General features: G+C 42.0%; 1 protein-coding gene across 5 annotated transcripts in view; it reads left to right on the top strand.

The window, feature by feature from the left end:
* The first annotated feature begins 8377 nt into the window (after positions 1–8377).
* LOC141110906 (netrin-1-like) overlaps positions 8378–20587 on the top strand; it is a 182169-nt gene continuing 169959 nt past the window's right edge. For 2 of the 5 annotated variants that reach the window (XM_073602685.1, XM_073602686.1), the window contains exon 1: positions 8378–8721. The gene's annotated coding sequence lies outside the window, so the exon portion shown is untranslated. Of the gene's footprint in view, positions 8722–12648; positions 12764–15414; positions 15572–20587 lie in introns of those variants that run through there. The other 3 variants (XM_073602688.1, XM_073602684.1, XM_073602689.1) reach the window with 3 other exon arrangements.

A 20587-nucleotide genomic window follows, 5' to 3' on the forward strand; every position in this document is an offset into this window, starting at 1 on the left:
TGATCTCTACCTGCATCTGACCCTCGGCTTGCCTCCCGGACTTCTCCACTTGCTTACTGTGTTTGACCCTCGGCCTGTCTATGGATATTGCTTCCTGTCTCCAGTGATTGACCCTCAGCCTGCTCCTGGACTTTGCTACTGTCTTCAGTGCTCGACCCCTGGCTTGCTCACAGCCTTTGCTTCCAGTTACCTGTGTTTGACCCTCGGCCTGTTTTACGGACTTTGCTATTAATCTTCAGTACTAAGTCATCAGCCTGCTGACAGACCTGCTAACAGTCCTTTGCACTAGACTGTTTTTGCCTATCTAGAGACTCTTACTAGTCAACGGTGTTTGACCCCCGGCCTGTTGTTGGATCAGCTGTTCATCCTCCTTCTTGAGCTTCAGCATCTTCCAGTCCTGCACAGCTGTCTCCCTGCCGGTGACCTTCACACAAGACCTGCCCAGCCTGCTGGTGACTCGTGCCCCTTTGTGCCCTTCACCCCCTGTACCATCTCCAGGAGTGGAGTGTGCTTAGTCGCAAGAGGTTACCGCTCTCAGCATCTCGGCCTCGGTGAGTACCCTTATCTGACAGCTATCTCCCATCATGGGGGATCAATGGACGTGTTTTGGGGGTGCAACCACTTCTTCACACCTACTTGAGTTGCGAGGAAGGGGTTGCAGTTACAAAACGCGTACATTGATATCCCCTGATGGCAGATAGCACATGTTGACACACTGTGTGCATCTTCAAAATATGGCTTTTAAAATGCATAAAAAATTGTTAAAAACAAAAAAAGTGGCTTTTTTGGGGTATTTATATTTTTCCTAGTACATCAATCATGTTCTTCAGTTTGACTTCAATCTCATGTGTTTTTTGCTTTATAAAGTCTAAATCCTGACTACAATACATGATGTCCTGGATAAGCCTTTGGGCACGGTCAGTGGTGAAATGAGGAGCTTGTACTTCAACATGCACATCACCTAAAAGAAAAAATACACACCATGTATTATAAATATGTTGGCATACATCTATTACCTGAATCTGTGGTGTCAGACACTCACCTCTCCTTCCTCCACATCCTCAGCTTGTGGTGTTTCCTGGTCCCCTATTTCAGGAGGTGGGGGGGGAGTTCCTGGAGTCCTCAGACGTCCTGAGTCTTTTGTCCCCTATGAGAATGAAACAAAAGGTATACTTAGCACAAAGATATTTGAGGCCAGAAATAGTAATATGAAACATTGCTTGGAAGTGGGGTACAATTGTCTGTTTGGGCAGAGTTCAAAGCTGAAGACATGATTTATTCTCTTAACCAAGCTGGAATACTTCCCTGTTTGGACAAGTTACACACATTGAGACACCCCAAGTATCCACTGTAGCACCTGTGTGGGACACTCTAAAAAGTTTGTTCTTGTGTCAGGGGCAGATCCAGGGGGGCAACGGGGCAATTGCCCCCTCCGAGAATGCGGTTGAGTGAGAGAGCCGGCGGGTAGATCCATGGGTGAGAGAACTGGCAGGTGGCACCACGAGTGAGAGAGCCGGTGGGCGGCTCCATAGATGAGAGAGCCGGCGGGCGGCTCCGCAGATGAGAGAGCCACCGGGCGGCTCCGTAGGTGAGAGAGCCAGCGGACGGCTCCGCAGATGAGAGAGCCACCGAGCGCTCCGTAGGTGAGAGAGCCGGCGGGCGGCTCCGCAGGAGAGAGACAGCTGGCGGGCCCAGCGGCTCAGTTGGTTATCGGGAAGGTGAAAGAGTGGATGAGCAGCTGTGTGGCTGGATGTGTTTGCGGGCTGCTGGCCAATCAGGGAGCCGGCGGGTGGGGGAGCCCTGCATCCCTGCAGTTCCCCCCTCACCATGCAGGCAGCCGTGGCAGCAGAGAGATTACATCATCTCTCTGCTGCCTGATTGGTAATCTGCTGCCTGACTCTAGGACACAAGAGACCACCTTAGCAGGAAAGTGACACAGCAAGTGACTGTCAATCCACAATGTGTGGCAGGTGATGTGGCAAGTGACAATCTGCATCTGGTGACAGGCGACATGGCAAGTGACTTGGCAAGTGACAATTTGCATTTGGTGGCAGGCGACGTGGCAAGTGACAATCTGCATCTGGTGGCAGGCGACGTGGCAAGTGACAATCTGGTGACAGGCGACATGGCAAGTGACAATCCACATTTGGTGTCAGGCGATGTGGCAAGTGACAATCTGCATCTGGTGACAGGTGACATGGCAAGTGACAATCTGCATCTGGTGACAGGTGACGTGGCAAGTGACAATCTGCATCTGGTGACAGGCGACGTGGCAAGTGACAATCCGCAACATGTGGCAGGCAATGTGGCAAGTGACTATCTGCATCTGGTGACAGATGACGTGGCAAGTGACAATCTGCATGTGGTGACAGGCGACATGGCAAGTGACAATCCGCAACATGTGGCAGGTGACGTGGCAAGTGACAATCTGCATCTGGTGACAGGTGATGTGGCAAGTGACAATCTGCATCTGGTGACAGGCGATGTGGCAAGTGACAATCCGCATTTGCTGGCAGGCGATGTGGCAAGTGACAATCTGCATCTGGTGACAGGCGACGTGGCAAGTGACAATCTGCATCTGGTGACAGGCGACATGGCAAGTGACAATCTGCATCTGGTGACAGGCAACATGGCAAGTGACAATCTGCAATGTGTGGCAGGCGACATGGCAAGTGACAATCTGCATCTGGTGACAGGTGACGTGGCAAGTTACAATCTGCATCTGGTGACAGGCGATGTGGCAAGTGACATGGCAAGTGACAATCCGCATTTGGTGGCAGGTGATGTGGCAAGTGACAACCTGCATCTGTTGACAGGTAATGTGGCAAGTGACACACTCGGGGCTCCCACTGATTCTGCATTATGGTGAGTTAAACCATTTAATTTTTTATAACAATGTAATAATAGTAATAATGCGCTTTAATCATCCTGACACCATAACAACCTTGGTGCCGTGATGATTGAAGCGCCAACACCAGCCATTTCCCCGATAGATGTACCCCAAAAAATATATTTTCTGGCAGTGCCCCTTCTGAGACTAGACTCTGGATCCGCCCCTGTCTTGTGTCCCACACTAGTGCTCCTAAGTCCAGATGTGTAAACAGCTGCTGAGTGTCCTCTCCTTACATTACACTGAATCAAGTTTGCAATTCCTTCTAGTTTCAAACACATCTAGACAACAATGTCCAAAACTTCTTTTAATACAAATTATCATGACCAAATGTAGTTAACCCTGTATCTGGCAAAAACATTGTATTTAGTTGGCAAACTAACAATTTTTCTTACGACCGATTACTGTGCCCATGAACATGAAAGTCGCCATTTTAAACTGTCCAATAGTGAAAAAAAAGCACATGGAGCAGCATGGTATGGATATTAAGGGGAACCCTGGCTAAAATTTAAAAAAAAAATGACGTGGGGGTTCCCCCTAAATTCCATACCAGGCCCTTCAGGTCTGGTATGGATATTAAGGGGAACCCTGGCCAAAATTTTTAAAAAAATGATGTGGGGGTCCCCCTAAATTCCATACCAGACCCTTCAGGTCTGGTATGGATATTAAGGGGAACCCCGCGCCAAAATTAAAAAAAAATGGCGTGGGGTCCCCCAAAGATTCATACCAGACCCTTATCCGAGCACGCAACCTGGCAGGCCGCAGGAAAAGAGGGGGGAGGAGAGAGCGCCCCCCCTGAACCATATCAGGCCACATGCCTTCAACATTGGGAGGGTGCTTTGGGGTAGCCCCCCAAAACACCATGTCCCCATGTTGATGAGGACAAGGACCTCATCCCCACAATCCTGGCCGGTGGTTGTGGGGGTCTGCGGGCGGGGGGCTTATCGGAATCTGGAAGCCCCCTTTAACAAGGGGACCCCCAGATCCTGGCCCTCCCCCTGTGTGAAATGGTAAGGGGGTACAAAAGTACCCCTACCATTTCACTAAAAAACTGTCAAAAATGTTAAAAATGACAAGAGACTGTTTTTGACAATTCCTTTATTTAAATGCTTCTTCTTTCTTCTTTCTTCTATCTTCCTTCATCTTCTCCTTCTTCTGGTTCTTCTGGTTTTTCCTCCGGTGTTCTCGTCCAGCATCTCCTCCGTGCCGTCTTCTTCCCTTCTTCTCTCGGGCCGCTCCGCATCCATGATGGCATGGAGGGAGGCTCCCGCTGTGTGACGCGTCTCCTCTTCTGACGGTTCTTAAATAACGGGGGGCAGGGCCACCTGGTGACCCCGCCCCCCTCTGACACACGGGACATGACGGGACTTCCCTGTGGCATTCCCCGTGACGTCACAGGGAAGTCCCATCAAGTCACCGTGCGTCAAAGGGGGGCGGGGTCACCGGGTGGCCCCCGCCCCCCGTTATTTAAGAACCGTCAGAAGAGGAGACGCGTCACACAGTGGGAGCCTCCCACCATGCCAGCATGGATGCGGAGCGGCCCGGAGAAGAAGATGAAGAAGAGAAGAAGATGAAGAGGAGAAGAAGAAAAGAAGATTAAGAAGAGAAGAAGATGAAGAGAAGAGCGGGAGCCTCCCTCCATGCCATCATGTATGCGGAGTGGCCCGAGGAGAAGAAGGGAAGAAGACGCCGCGGAGGAGATGCTGGGCGAGAACACCGGAGGAAGAACCAGAAGAACCAGAAGAAGAAGAAGATGAAGGAAGATAGAAGAAAGAAGAAGCATTTAAATAAAGGAATTGTCAAAAACTGTCTCTTGTCATTTTTAACATTTTTGACAGTTTTTTAGTGAAATGGTAGGTACCCCCTTACCATTCCACACGGGGGGGGCCGGGATCTGGGGGTCCCCTTGTTAAAGGGGGCTTCCAGATTCCGATAAGCCCCCCGCCCGTAGACCCCTACAACCACCGGCCAGGGTTGTGGGGATGAGGCCCTTGTCCTCATCAACATGGGGACAAGGTGTTTTGGGGGGCTACCCCAAAGCACCCTCCCAATGTTGAGGGCATGTGGCCTGGTACGGTTCAGGAGGGAGGCCGCTCTCTTGTCCCCCCTCTTTTCCTGCGGCCTGCCAGGTTGCGTGCTCAGATAAGGGTCTGGTATGGATCTTTGGGGGGACCCCACGCCGTTTTTTTTTTTTTTATTTTGTCCGGGGTTCCCCTTAATATCCATACCAGACCTGAAGGGCCTGGTATGGAAATTAGGGGGACCCCCACGTCATTTTTTTTTTAAATTTTGGTTCGGGGTTCCCCTGTGGGGAATTCCCATGCTGTTTTTATCAATGAACTTCTATGTGTATTGTCAGACCGGCAATGCAATAGCCGCGAGTAGTTTTAAATAACTTTTTTTCCTTTGAAAAGTCATTTTGCTGTCAGACTGTTCTAAACACAGGAAACATGCGCCCCTTTACAGGCATACTATAGACATCCCCCAGGTACAAAATTTAAAGGGATATTACACTTTTATTGTTTGACTTTAAGCATTATTAAAATCACTGCTCCCGAAAAAACGTCTGTTTTTAAAACTTTTTTTGCATTGATACATGTCCCCTGGGGCAGGACCTGGGTCCCAAACACTTTTTATGACAATAACTTGCATATAAGCCTTTAAAATTAGCACTTTTGATTATTCATGTTCGTGTCCCATAGACTTTAACGGTGTTCGCGTGTTCGAACAAACTTTTTTCCTGTTTGCATGTTCTGGTGCGAACCGAACAGGGGGATGTTCGGCTCATCCCTACTTCCCATCATAGTCCACCCTCTTCAATATGTCGACCATCTCCACCATCTCTACAAAGGCCTTATTTGAGGCCTTAAATCTCCTCCTCCTGGATTGGGATGTTTATTGCTCTGGGCTCTCCTCCTCGTTACTGCTATTATCACGCACCTGCTGTGTTTCCGCCATGAAAAGGGGCAGGGAATATTCTAGAAAGAACGTCAGGGGCGGGCGACGCGTGCGGAGTTTCACGCATGCGCAGTGTATATAAAGCTAACACGCATGTGTCGTACCTACGTTCTGTGTGCAAAGAAGGAGGGATGGAACCGTCGAACATAATTACGAAGGTAGCATTTTAAATTGGGACATGAGTGGCCTATACTGATTCTAGATTGAGGCCTATATTGTGATAAGATTAGGAGAGTTTAGCCTCACATTAGTGTTTTTGTCTTTTGTTTGGTCTTGCAGCAAAAATGAAATAATTTAAAGACCCAGAATTTATTGGCCAGTTCATTGATAAATATACTGATATGCGCAATTTGTGGGAGGTGAATAAACCCTTATATAGAAATAAACCAGCTAGGAAGGCATCGCTGGAGAAACTGCTGGCGTTTGTGAAGATGCAGGTCCCCAACGCAGACATCGACTTTGAGGAGAGGAAAATTGGTAGCTTGAGAAGCATGTATAGGAAGGAGCTTCAGAAGGTCCATAAGTCCTTTAGGTCAGGAGCAGCAGCAGAGGATGTGTATGTACCCAGTCTGTGGTACTACAAAAAGATGCACTTTCTAGAAGACCAGATGAAAGCCAGGGAATCACTTTTGACTTTTCCGGCCCCCTTCCATCCAGCCTTCCCTCAACCCCAGCTGAGGCTTCCGAGGACCAACTGGGCCTTCCATCCTGGAAAAAATTGAGAAACCCAGCTGGAGGTGGCCGGGCCCAGCCTCACCCAATCTCAGGTCCCTCCCCTCCACCTTCCACCCAAAAGGCCCAGGAAGGGGAGGAATGTGGAGGAGGTAGCACTTGTCCTCATTAAGGAGGCTAATGAGGCCCTGAAAGCCCCCCTTGATGCTGGAAAGGCCTATGGCTATTATATAGCCTCACATTTGCACAAAATGGAGGAGAGCCAACACCTCAACTGTGAAATAATTTTTTTTGAGGCCATTCACAAGGGGTTGAGGGGGCAAATGACCGATGATGTCCACTTATGTGGGCTCGCCCATCCTCCTCCTCCTCCTCCTTTTGCCACAAGTCCACCTCCAGAGCCACAGCCTGCAGGGAAGGCTGCAGGGCAGCGTGGAGGGAAGGCTGCAAGGAAGACAAGAAAGTGAGGACCTGGTATCAGTCTGGTCTGACAGAAGACGCAGGCTGTTGTAGTACCACAGCCTGGGGACATATCTGTCATCTGCTGCTGTTCGTGATCTCTAAGAGTCCTGGACCAGTTTGTGCTCCCTATTATATGGACTTCTCAATTTTAATTTACAAAAAGTTGATGTGTGCCCTGGGGTAAAAAGGCTTCACAAATTCCAGCAGTTTCTCCAGAGTTGCCTTCCTCTTTATTTTGTTATTAAGAGCCAGAATAAATGGAGATTTTTTTTATATGAAAATACTTGCCTATGTGTTTTTCTTCAAATTTTTTTTGTGAGTAGGCAGGTACATTTCAAAAATACAATGTCTAATTAACAAGGGACACCATGCAACCTCCTTGAGGTTTACAAATACCAGATAATAATGTTGTTGTGGAAACGTGACATACAAAATAAAAAACAAATTTTGGAGATCACTATAAAATAATTTAAAATAAAAAAAAAAAACAAAGGGATCTTGATTAAAAAAATAAAATGACTATAAAAAAAAATTATAAACATTATTATGGAAATCTGGCTTTAAAAACAAAAAAGATTATTCAGGAGATCACGAGAAATAATAAAGAAATCAGTTTGTGAGAACTCTGTGTGAATATGAGCAGCAAAACAACTTTGTTATTCTAGCATTATAAAGAAGAAGAGAATGCGCTGCATTAAACTATTTAAAACATTTCAGCATGATGAATGTGCCATCTCCATTACGAACGGTAGTTTTTACCATACCGAGCGCTTCCATCTCGTACTTGATTCTGAGCATGCGTGATTTTTTTTGCGTGTCGGAATTGCATACAGACGATCGCATTTTCAAATAGGAACTTTTCCTGACCGAAAAATAGAGAACATGCTCTCAATCTTTTGCTGGCTGGAATTCTGCCAGCAAAAGACCGATGGAGCATACACACGGTCACATTTACAAAAAGCTCTCATCGGAGTTTTGCTGGCGGCATTTCCGATCGTGTTTACGCGGCATTAGGGTCCAATTTAAGTGGGCTCATTTAAAAACACCAATGGTGTCACACGTGCCAAGCAATTGTTAGCTTTTACTTTCAAACTTCCAGACTGCCAGTATCTTATTGGCAATTCTTCACCTTACCTTATCTTTGCTCACAATATTTTTCAAGCATATTTTTCATGTCATCAAGCAATACTATCTCTCTGACCCTATTGGCTATTACAGTTAAAGACATGCAAATAAGATTAACAATGTCTGGACTGAAAAGCATATGGCTCAGTCAACTGGGAATTATGGAGCTGACATGAGCTCATTCTCCCAACAGTATATTTACAAAACCATCACCTATACTAGTGTTCCCCATCTGTCTTCCTCTTTCAGTATAACCCCCCTTACACAGACACACACAGCTAGAACTCCACCCAGTCCCTCCTGTGATGCAATTACTTCTGTGCCTCTGAATGGTACTACCATCCAACCCCAGTATCAAATAAAACAAACCCTCCTCAATAGGTTGAGCTCTTCAAACATTTGTGCCTAGAAAAGGAATACACACTTCAAGTCTATCCACTACACCCATCCATCCTGAGCCTAAGCTGTGTCAGACATGCTTCCAGAGATGCAAGAGGGAGGGAAATGTTCTGTCCTAAACTCATAGCACAGCTATGGGTGATTTAAACCAAATAAGAGAAAATTCAAACCACTAAAAACTCTACACTTCAATGAAAGCAGATGTCAGCAAAATGGTAAGTGACAACACGAACTTTGCCATGATGTTTGCTGCCAGGAATATACTTTTTAGCTGTGTTTATTTGTTGGATCTTTTTCCTGCCTGTTGCTTTTAACTCCTTCTTGTCTAAGTCCTGACTAAGCAGTCTCTGTCCTGTTTTCACTCCACAGTAAAGAAGTCAGAGTTAATTGCATGTGAAGCGCTTTCTTTCCACTTTAATAAATCTGGTGAGGTGCCTGTGGACAAAACTTTGTGCCCTCAAAACACACCTTTGAAAGGCAGAGAGGAATAATTAAGGCATTTTATTAAGTGGCTGTTTCAATGAGATTTGGTTAATGTTTTCCACAACATACATCACTGTATAAATCTATGCTAATAACCTGCCTGTTTGTAAATCTATTATAAGTGAGATATTTATCACTCTGGAAGTAGAGGAGGTTGTAATTACTTTACACTTTAAAGTAGTTATCTAAATCACAATGTTGACCAACAAACTAAGCTAGGGTGTTTTTATTTTTTTTTAACTGAATGGCTTTCAGGGTGCAATATAAATTCATAAATTAAAAAAAGGAAAACTTCATGGGTATTAACAACTTTACATCTATATCTGTGCATATAAATATAGATATATCTATATACATAGATATATCTATATAGATATATATACTCCTTTGAATATAATGGGCATATTTAATTTATTTTTTAACATAAGGAAATGTACACTATTGGCTTAAATCTTGAATGGTGTTTAATTATTCAGGAAATATCTATCTATCTATCTTAAAATAGAGACTCCGTTTAAAAAAACACCTAACATCCCTATACATTTATATTCTGTATTTGCATGTTCACTAAAATTATATAAATCCCATTGTTTTAATGTTCTGTTTTTTTTATTCAAACATGGGCTAATTTGTGAACTAACGCAAAGCTTTTTGTTCATCCTTTTAAGGCTAAAGGTTTTGGAAACTTGATTTGATTAGTTTACATATTAACTGCAATGGGCAGGCAATATCCAAGCTTCAAAGGGAGAACCATGCTAAACAGTCACTAGATTAGTGTTTGGAAAGCTTGTATTGCTGCCTAATCAAATAGAGTTGTTATAAATGAGAGGTGCTGGAACGATGTTTGTGCTTGGAATTCCAGGCACAGGGATGTGGACTACAACTGTGAATATATTATTCAGTATATTTATGTTCTAAGATGAAAATGATTGCAAAGTATACTCTTTATTATGACCATACAGTGCATGCAATAAAAGCCTTATATTGTAAGTACAATAAATTCATAAATGATCAATTAAAATGTTTAAAGTTTCAACAGTGCAAAATAATTAAAAAATACAGCTAAACAGATAAAATATCAACAGTTAGAATATAATAAGAAGTTTATTATTAATTAGAAATAAAAAGTTGACAAGTAAATGAAACAATCCAATTTTAAAGTGTAAACTGAATGATATAAAAACAGTAGCGGTGCACCTGAATTGTAATATCTTAATTCTGCATGTATTGTAAATTCCAACTTTAAGCTACCTGGGTACAGTATAGACAATGAAACGAATGAATAAATATACCCATGATATTATGATGTTACAAATGTTGTACCGGAACTGTATAGAATAAAAGAATTAGCATTATCTGCTCTTTCCTTAAATGTACCTCCTTTTTATATGCCATGTATAGAATCCATAAGTGATAGTAAAATCACCCCACACAATGACCTACTACAGCTCATCTCAAAAGTTTTCCTTGACACATCATAAGTATTAATCTCTCATTTCATGGTAACCAGTCATTTGCCTGGTTCACATGCAGTTATTTTAATTTTCACCACGGTAGCGGAAATACAATTCAGACTAAGTGAGGCAAAGCAGCATAAACAGCCAGTGATGCAAAACAGAATACATTATTAGGAAGAATGGTCCTAAAGATGAGCTCTGGTTTTACGTTGTGGTTGTGTGAAGCACACCCAGTAACACCGTGATTTCACAGTCGATCATTCAGAACAATGTTCCGTAACTTGGTAACACAAAAAGCGACCTCAGAAATGGTCTTGTTTTCCTGGTATAAATGTCTCTTGCATGTCCTCACATTTGTTTTCTGCCTGAGAAAATGTACAGTAGTGTAAGCGGGACAGACCCTTTGAATTCAAAGGTTTCAATTCTCTTTAAACTTGGCAAACATTCCAAATCTTTAACATCCTATTTTTGTAACTCAAGCCCTGAGTCTTTTCAAATGGAAAGAGGATGACAGTGACATAAGGGCACTGGACTTTTACATAGTGATCAACATCAATTCTGTAATCCCAGGCTGCCCGTACTGCTCTGCAAGGTGTCTGCTGCCAATAAAAGGGTCAGTTCTCTTGAAGTCTCTATTATTCTTCTGGTACCATTGAAACATAAAATGTAAAAAAAAAAAAAAAAAAAAAACTATATGGGATAATACATGTGGGTTTTTCTATCTGTCGCTTAGGACAATATATATCATATATATATTTTTTTAATTTATTATATTAGAGGTTACAATCTTATACATATGTTACAAAAGAAAGTTTAGGAAAATGTCAAATAAAAAGCCCGGTATTTTAGTTTTCAAGAAATTTAAATTGCTACTGGTTTTTGATCCAACAGTTTTGACACCACTCAAAAACATCTGTAAATTAAATTATCACACCTAACCCTATGCCCTAACCATTGATCTTTCCTTACAACATAGCGCTTAGTCTGCCCCACCCTCGGCAACCTTAACCCAACCATTACATTGGACTTTTACATCGGTACCCACTATCTTTTAAACTATCATGCTGATTCTAGTGCGAATATTTTTAGTATACATAATGCCAAAACTTGTTTCTTAGTTTTAGATAGGGACTTTTAACTTCCCTGCTTGATCAGTTTCCTTTTTGCTGCCTGTGCAGAGGTTTCCCTTCGCTTTCTGTCCTACAGACACAACAGGAAATGAAAGGAAATCTCTCAAGGGGAAGAAAATTTCCATCTTAAAGAGCTGTCACATGAACAGGTTTACCCACAGAAGGATTTTCCTCTACCTCTTGCCTTGATAACAACTAGAATTTTTTTTGAATTTCCCTTCACTATCCCACTCAGTGACAATGGTCAGCAGGTCAAACAAAGTGGTGAATCTCCTCTGCGGAGACACAGGCAGCAAAAATAAAATTGACCAAGGTTCTAACTCTTCCGCACTCTATCCAAAAAGATATAAACTGTAACTACACATTAAAAATGCCAAAATGCCTCAAATCAGTTGTGCAATTGTTCTAATGAGGGCCATGCAAACGTGGAGGGAACATGTGAAATCCATGCTTTTAAGGTCCTGATAAATTTCAAATTCAATATTTCAGTGTTGCATTGAGACATTGTGCTTTAGTTTTATATGTTATACCAATCCATTGTTCAGCGCTTCATGGGTGAATGCCTCAGATAGTAATATGTACATGGTGCTTATGTCAACAACCTCATCAGAGAATCAAATGCCAAAAATAAACCAAGGTATGAACCATCCTTTTATTCCACTATAGACATAAATTATACAGAATGTTTTCCATATTATGCAACAATGTAACAGTGTATTTGGGATTTTAGATAATTAGTATCAGTCTGAACACCCTGGGGCCAGCAAATTTACAACTGAAGGCTCCTGTATGGCAGTCTAAACAAGTAACACTTCAAATTACTTTATGATGTATAAGCAAGTAAACAAAAATCCTGCTTTATGTTCCCTAACTGAGCCAAATCCTACTTCATTTATGTCTCAAACATTCCCTCTCTTAGACACTGCAGCTAACAGTGGGAAGGCTTCAGTAACAGTGGCAATTCTGTCAATCTAGAAAGCAATGGGCAGGATTATTTGTGGCCAGGCTTGTGAAGCAGCAGTGACAACGCCTATAGCAACACCCTCACAAAACATTTTTCATCTTACTGCAGTGCAAGCAGACATATTCTACATAAGAGCGGCAACTCTGTTATGAGATCACGTCAGTGCAGCAGCATTGCCACAACATCAGCTGCATTAGGTGGACTTCACTGGCAAGCTCAACAGGTAATTGTGGGGCTTTGCAGGTTGGCTAATAGAAAATTGTAAGTGCTACAACATATTTTTTTTTTTTTAGAAAGCAATAGATTTATGGTAAATAATCTAATTTTTTTCTCACAAATGACTGCTGTCTACTTTGTTAGTGGAAAAAAGAAAGACCCAAAAATCAGTGAGGTTACCTAAATCTCATCCCACCTTTTAATAGTAAGGAGAAGGAATAACAAACATGAAAAGTAAAAACCAGTAGAAGCAAACTAAAAACTGTTCTTATGGTAGTTTGAGGTCTGACAAATTAGTAAGTAAAGGATTTCTGTCCAAAATGAAATAGACAAAATTATTACTTTTATTTGTGTGCATCTCTAGCAAATATTCTGGATGAAAAGTATCACCCCTTTTCACTGATAATATACGGCATTGTTTTATATGGCTGACCAAAGATTCAGAGATTGTTGCAAAATCTGATTAATTATGGTCTAATCATGTGATAGACTCGCTGTGTATGAAATATTTCAGTGCTAGGCCTTTAGAGACCAATATCATTCTAATAGGAGCAGTTCATGGCTCAAATGTTTATTTTTTTTCTTTCTTTGTTTGCTGCTTTTCTCTTCAGATTGAGCAAAGATGGTGCAGTACATATGGGGAACACAGAGAAAATTACATTACTTTAAAATTGGTATGAATGTTGGGTGAAAAATATTTAAGGCTTTTGGATACAAACTATATAAGTATTGTTGCCATAGACCTATTTAAAGTTATATCATAAAAAAATAGTGTATGACAGTGCTAACACTGTGGTCTGCTTTTTGCCACTAAATGGTAAAAATGCGCAACAAATTAAAAAAAAAAAAACTTTACAGTTGCAATGTTAAAAATGTAATATTTATGAGTTGTAAATCTGTTATTATTCTACCATTCTGTCATTTGAAAAATTATATTTCCTTAATTTATGCTTCGTCAAAATCATTACTGGAAAGTACAGATGATTTATCATTAATATAACTTAGTTATAACACATACAAATGTTCCATCACAATTGGCTCCAGGGGAGTTGAAAAAAAAATAACACGCATGTAAAGCATATTAATATCCTCAATGTGTGCATGATAACACACTAGGTCAGGAGACTTTCATTTTACAGATATTACAATTATTCATACTCCCAGTAAATAAGAGCTGATGTTGCACAGACATATTCCAGTTGACTTGTCATTTTTTTAAACTTTCCCGAAAACGATTTACTTCCTGCTCTCAGAAATTAGCTGCATCTGTATAATTCTTTAAATGTGATTTGACAAATCAGTATGAGAATAATAATGAACCATCTGTATCAAAATAAATAATAATAATAATACTATTAAATATTAAAAAAGTGTTTTTTTTCTACTGGTAAGTAAAACTTACAGTTCATGTTATGCCTCTTTTTACAGAGTTGTAGAAAAAATAATTAGTTTAAATCTTTTAGAATATTACTAATTAAATCAACTAGGCTAGTACCTGTAGCTCTTGTAAACATCCAGGACACTTCTATAAAAGCAGCATATTCTTAACACAGGACAGTTATTTTCCAAAGCATACAGTATGTATTTTTTGTAAGTGTCTATGCTGAAAAATCACAGTTGCATTCTTGTTATGCATTCTTGTTGTTGTCCCTGTTGTATCAATGTCCAACTTGCTGTTAGAGGCAACCAAAGAAAAACCAGAGATTTATACTTCCAGGCTATTCAGCACTTTACATGAATGTAATCTGGAATCAAAACAAAATACATCATACATGCTATGGTAGTAGAAACAGTAGTTGCTAACTGATACTGGTATCCATGAAAAAGTCCCAGGGTATGGAGATTTTTCCCTAGAAATCTCTCATTTAGTAAGCAGATATGGTGGGCCTGATTTAGTAATGTAATCATTTCAAACATTTAAAGATGCGGAGAAGCTGTTTTTTTTAATCCCTGGTGGAGATGGTTGAAATGAACACACTTTCACTTTACTGCATTTTGCCTCACTTTAAACTTTACTAGATGAAGTTCAAAGCGAGTATATAAAGCAGAACGAATATGTACCTGTAATAATTTTGGCAATGATAATCACTGTAATTATTGTAATAAGCTGTACACAATTACACAATGGGGTTGATTTACTAAAGGCAAATAGACTGTGCACTTTACAAGTGCAGTTGCACCAATTTTACCCAGAACTTAGTGAATGTAGTGAAGCTCTGCTGGCTTCCATCGCCCAATCATATTCAAGAAAAAACATTTTTTTTTTTAATTCTCCTTGTGCCTGATTGGGTATTCTTTACAAAGTGAAGCTTTAACACATTCACTAAGCTCTGGGGAAAATGCGTGTAACTGCACTTGCAAAGAGCGCAGTCTATTTGTCTTTAGTAAATCAACCGCATAGTGTTCAGTATAATCACTTGTATTTTTAGTATGTATCTATCACATGCAATTGTTTTGTAACCTGACAATTTTGTTTTGTATCTACTGGATTATATAAACATGTTATTAGATGAACTTTGGGGAAAATATAAAACTACCCTTGTGCTGGAAGAGCTAAATGCTCATTGTTGTCTATGGTACTGTTAAAAAGCAGTTTTATCTATCTTACCCCTTGCTCACCTAGCAGCCTGCGTACTCCACTTCCTTTTGATGTTCCAGGTGGTGGGTGGGCCCTCAACATTCTCACTTAAAGTGCAGAACTACAGGTCCTGCATTGTATGTGATGACAACAGAATTCAACAGAAGAGAGTCCTGAAGAGAAGAAGCTTTGGGTGACCATTTGCATGGTGAAGAAGAAGCCGAGGGGAATAATAAGGTAAGCAAAACTGCATTTAAAGGTACTTTAGGCAAAAATTAGCATTTAACTCCTCACAGTTGCATCTTCTCTCCTTAAACTCTCTCTTCTTCATCCCTCTTCTCCACTCCACAGCTTATATATATATCGCCCTCACTCCTGTCTTCACCTTATTACTGCACGTATCACCTCCTGCTAATTCTGAACCCATATACCAAGAAAACCTGCAGGACACTGGAACATTTCCCCATCACATAAGTCACACTCCCATATCACCTCTCTCACCCTTCTGCTTCTCCTAACTTCTGGAGATTTTTCCCCAAATCCTGGACCGCCATCATTTACCTTTGGCCAACATACCCAGCACCCCCCATCCTCTGATAGCAGCTGCAATCCACACAATCTCATTTCTATTCCTCTTCTGCCTAGAACGAGCCTCCCCTTCTCCTGTGCCCTTTGGATTGCCTGCTCTGTTTGTAACAAACTCACCACCGTCCATGACCTATTTATCACAAACTCCCTGAACCTACTTGCAATTACTGAGACCTGGATTCAAGAATCTGAATTTCCTTCTCCTGCTGCTCTCTCCTATGGTGGCCTCCTGTGGACTCACTCTCCCAGGCCAAGTGGACAGAAAGGAGGTGGTGTTGGAATCCTCCTATCCCCTGAAAGCACTTTTCAGGTTCTTCATCCACTCCCCTCTCTGTCCCTCTCCTCATTTGAAGCTCACTGTATTTGTCTATTTTCTCCAGTTTCCCTGAGAATTGCCGTGATCTATCGGCCCCTGGAATCAAGCTTACTTGAGGACTTCTCTGCCTGGCTACCCTACTTTCTCTCGTCTGAAACTCCAACAATCATTCTTGGTGACTTCAACATCCCTGTTAATCTTAACACTCTCGCTACTTCTAAGCTGCTGAGCCGAACATCCTCTTTTGAGATAAAACAATGGACACACGCTTCTACTCACTCTGTTGGCAACTGCCTTGACCTCATATTCTCCTACCTATGCACTCTGCACAACCTCTCCTATATACCTTTTCCCCTCTCTGATCACCACCTTATTAGTTTCACTCTCTCCCTATCTTCCTCCTCCTTGCCTGTTACTCATAGAAACCTTTGCCATTTTAACCCTTCTCTTCTTTTTTCTGCTACAGATTGTCTCTACGACAAAATCCCATCCTTGTCCTGCCCCAACTTGGCCACTTCTGTCTACAACAGTTCACTGTCATCCACCCTGGATACCTTCGCCCCCTCACTACTCACAGAATCAGGCCCCGACCGCTACAATCCTGGCAGACAGACAATACCAGAAGCCCTTAAAAAAACATAGCTGTGCTCTTGAGCGTTTGTGGCGTAAGACTAATGCCCCATACAGACGATCGGAATTTCCGACAACCAAACAGTGGACTTATTTCCGAAGGATGTTGGCTGAAACTTGTCTTGCATACACATGGTCGCACAAATGTTGTTGGAAATTCTGAAGGTCAAGAACGCGGTGACATACAACATGTACGACGGGACTAGAAAAAGGAAGTTCAATAGCAAGTTTGGCTCTTCTGCTTGATTCCGAGCATGCGTGGAATTTTTTGCATCAGAATTGTGTACACATGATTGGAATTTACACCAACGGATTTTGTTGTAGGAAAATTTGAGAACCAGCTCTCGAACTTTGTTGATCGGAAATTCCGATAAAAAATGTCTGATGGAGCCTACACACAGTTGAAATTTCTGACAACAAGCTCAAATCGAACATTTATTGTCGGAAATTCCGATTGTGTGTATGCGGCATAAGTCACAGCAAGATTTCAGCCAATATAAATCTTCCCTCCAAAAGTCACTAAACTTTTTTAACACCCACCTAACATCCTGCCCCCTGGACCCTGTTCCTTCTCAAATACTACGGTCACCATCTGGCTCTATCCTACACTCTTTAACTCATATCTTCATTCCTCACTCTCTACTGGCATCTTCAACCCTCTAAAACATGCGCTAGTCACTCCCATACCAAAAAAAGCCTCACTAGACCCCACCAATCTTAACAACCTAAGACCCATCTCTTTACTCCCTTTTGCCTCCAAACTCCTTGAAGGTTTAGTCTACAACCGACTGAACGACCACCTCATTGAGAATAACCTTCTTGATCCCCTTCAGTCTGGATTTCGCCCACAGCATTCCACAGAAACTGCCATCCTAAAACTCACAAACTACTTACTAACAGCCAAAACCAACGGTCATTATTTCGTACTCTTACTCTTGGACCTTTCCGCTGCCTTTGATGGAGTTGACCATCCCCTCCTCCTCAAAAAACTAAATTTGCTTGGTCTCCATGGTTGCCCTCTCCGTTGGTTCGAATCTTACCTATCTCATCGCACCTTTAGTGTCACTTACAACTCCACTTCCTCCTCTCCAACTCCTCTTACCGTTGGGGTCCCCCAAGGTTCTGTCCTTGGACCTCTACTATTCTTGATCTACACGTCCTCCCTGGGTCAGCTGATAGCCTCCCATGGCTTCCACTACCATTTATATGCTGATGACACCCAAATCTATCTCTCTGCCCCTCAGCTCACCCCATCAGTCTCCTTACGCATCACTGATTTACTAACAGACATATCAGCCTGGATGTCAAACCATTTCCTCAAACTGAATCTAAAACCGAGCTCTTAATATTTCCCCCCCCACATGCCCCTTCTCCTGACTACTCTTTCAAGATTAATAGCACATCTATCAGTCCATCCCCACATGCCAGGGTGCTAGGGGTAACCTTAGACTCTGAACTGTCCTTTCAGGCCCACATCCAATCCCTGTCCAAATCATGCCGCCTTAGCCTCCGCAACATTTCCATTATACACCCCTTTTTAACTAATGATACCACCAAGCTTCTAATTCACTCCCTGGTTATCTCTCGCCTTGACTACTGCAACTCCCTCCTCATTGCATTACCTTTACATAGGCTATCCCCCCTTCAGTCCATAATGAATGCTGCTGGAAGACTCATCCACCATACCAACCATTCAATATCCTCCACCCCTCTCTGCCAATCCCTCCACTGTCTTCCACTCACCCAACAAATAAAATTTAAAGTACTAACAATAATTTACAAAGCCATCCATAACTCTGCTCCCAGCTACATCACCAACCTAGTCACAAAATACCAACCAAGTCGCTCTCTTCAGTCCTCCCAAGATCTCCTGCTCTCTAGCTCCCTTGTCACCTCCTCCCATGCTCGCCTCCAAGATTTCTCCAGAGCTTCTCCCATCCTTTGGAACTCCTTACCCTAATCTGTCTAACTTTCCCCTAGTCTATCCATCTTTAGACGATCCCTGAAAACCCTTCTCTTTAAAGAAGCCTATCCTGCTTCTAACTAATACACTGTTTTACTTCCTCCATCAGTTCATCCTCCACAGCCTTTTACCTTTTGTATCAATTGACCCTCCCTTTTTAGATTGTAAGCTCTAATGAGCAGGGCCCTCTGATTCCTCTTGTACCAAATTGTAATGTAATTGTAATGTCTGCCTTTATTTTGTTAAGCGCTGTGCAAACTGTTGGCGCTATATAAATCCTGTATAATAGTAATGATAATAATAATGCACTCTCGCCTAGCAGTAAGAAGGGTCGCTGGTTCGAATCCCAACCACGGCACTACCTGCCTGGAGTTTGCATGTTCTCCCTGTGTCTGCGTGGGTTTCCTCCGGGTACTCCGGTTTCCCCCCACACTCCAAAGACATGCTGGTAGGTTAATTGGATCCTGTTTCAAATTGTCCCTTGTATGTATGAATGTGAGTTAGGGACCTTAGATTGTAAGCTCCTTGAGGGTGTAGGGACTGATGTGAATGTACAATGTATATGTAAAGCGCTGCGTAAATTGACGGCGCTATATAAGTACCTGAAATAAATAAATAAATAATAACTCTTGAATTGTGGGGGTAGCCCCACTGCAAACATAGCTTTGATTTTTTTTCTAGAGTTCAGCCTTAAACATTTCTATTGCTACAGCAATAACAGGTTATAAAATTAATACTAAAAGGAGGCCACTAAATTCTACCTTAGACAGTAGTTAAAACATGTTCCCAATGAAAGATTTCCTCCTTACCCCCAGTGTTCTCAGGACAAATAGAGAGGTTGAATCTCCCCAGCTCAAGGCTACAGCAAGTAAGTACATCTGCAATAAGACATGACTGAAGTTCCAACCTTTAACTGCTCTATCAAAAACTAAAAAAAATGTTTTGGTGTAGCCTCCCTGACGGTAATCCCGAGTGTGGCTCGGGGTTAAATTTCAGTCCCATTAGCGGTAACCCCGAGCCACACTCAGAATTACATTGCAGGATCCTGGTGCGGCGTTACTTACCTTGTACCCAGGATCCTGCGATGTCCCCCGCTGTATCTGCGGGCTCTGTCTCCTCCGAAGCCTCTCCGTGCCAGGCTCCATTCCCTGTGAGCGTCACGACGCACGGGGGCGGAGCCTGGCGGCAAATTCAAAAAAATGTACAAACCATAACACATACAGTACTGTAATCTTACAGATTACAGTACTGTATGAAATTATTTCACATCCCTTTTGTCCCCAATGCTTTGTCCAATGCCCTGCATGCAGTTTTATGTTACATATACTGTTCTTTCTGCCTGGAAACTGGAGATTGTCCATAGCAACCAAAAAGTGTCCCTTTATGTCAAAAGTGGCTTTAAACCAGCTTGAAAACAGCGATAGTAAATTAGAACACTTGCAGAATTGAGCGATAGTGAATCATGGGGAAATATATTTTATTATTATTATATTATTATTATTTTTTTATTATTTATATTTATTTATTATATTATAATTTATGTTTTTGTGTTTCAAACTTCATCATACCCGGGATATCTACTAGACTCTTGTTTGGACAGATTTAAGTGTGTTATTGTTAAGAATTACAGGCCTACAATATAAAACGCCAAATTTCCATGCAAAATAATTGTACCGCTTTCAGCACCTAAAGTCCGAAATAATCATACCGCCAGGGAGGTTAAGACGTACTTTAAATATTTGGTAAAAGTCTTTTA

This window comes from Aquarana catesbeiana, linkage group LG10 (genome assembly GCF_042186555.1).
Source record: "Aquarana catesbeiana isolate 2022-GZ linkage group LG10, ASM4218655v1, whole genome shotgun sequence".
NCBI lineage: Eukaryota > Metazoa > Chordata > Amphibia > Anura > Ranidae > Aquarana > Aquarana catesbeiana.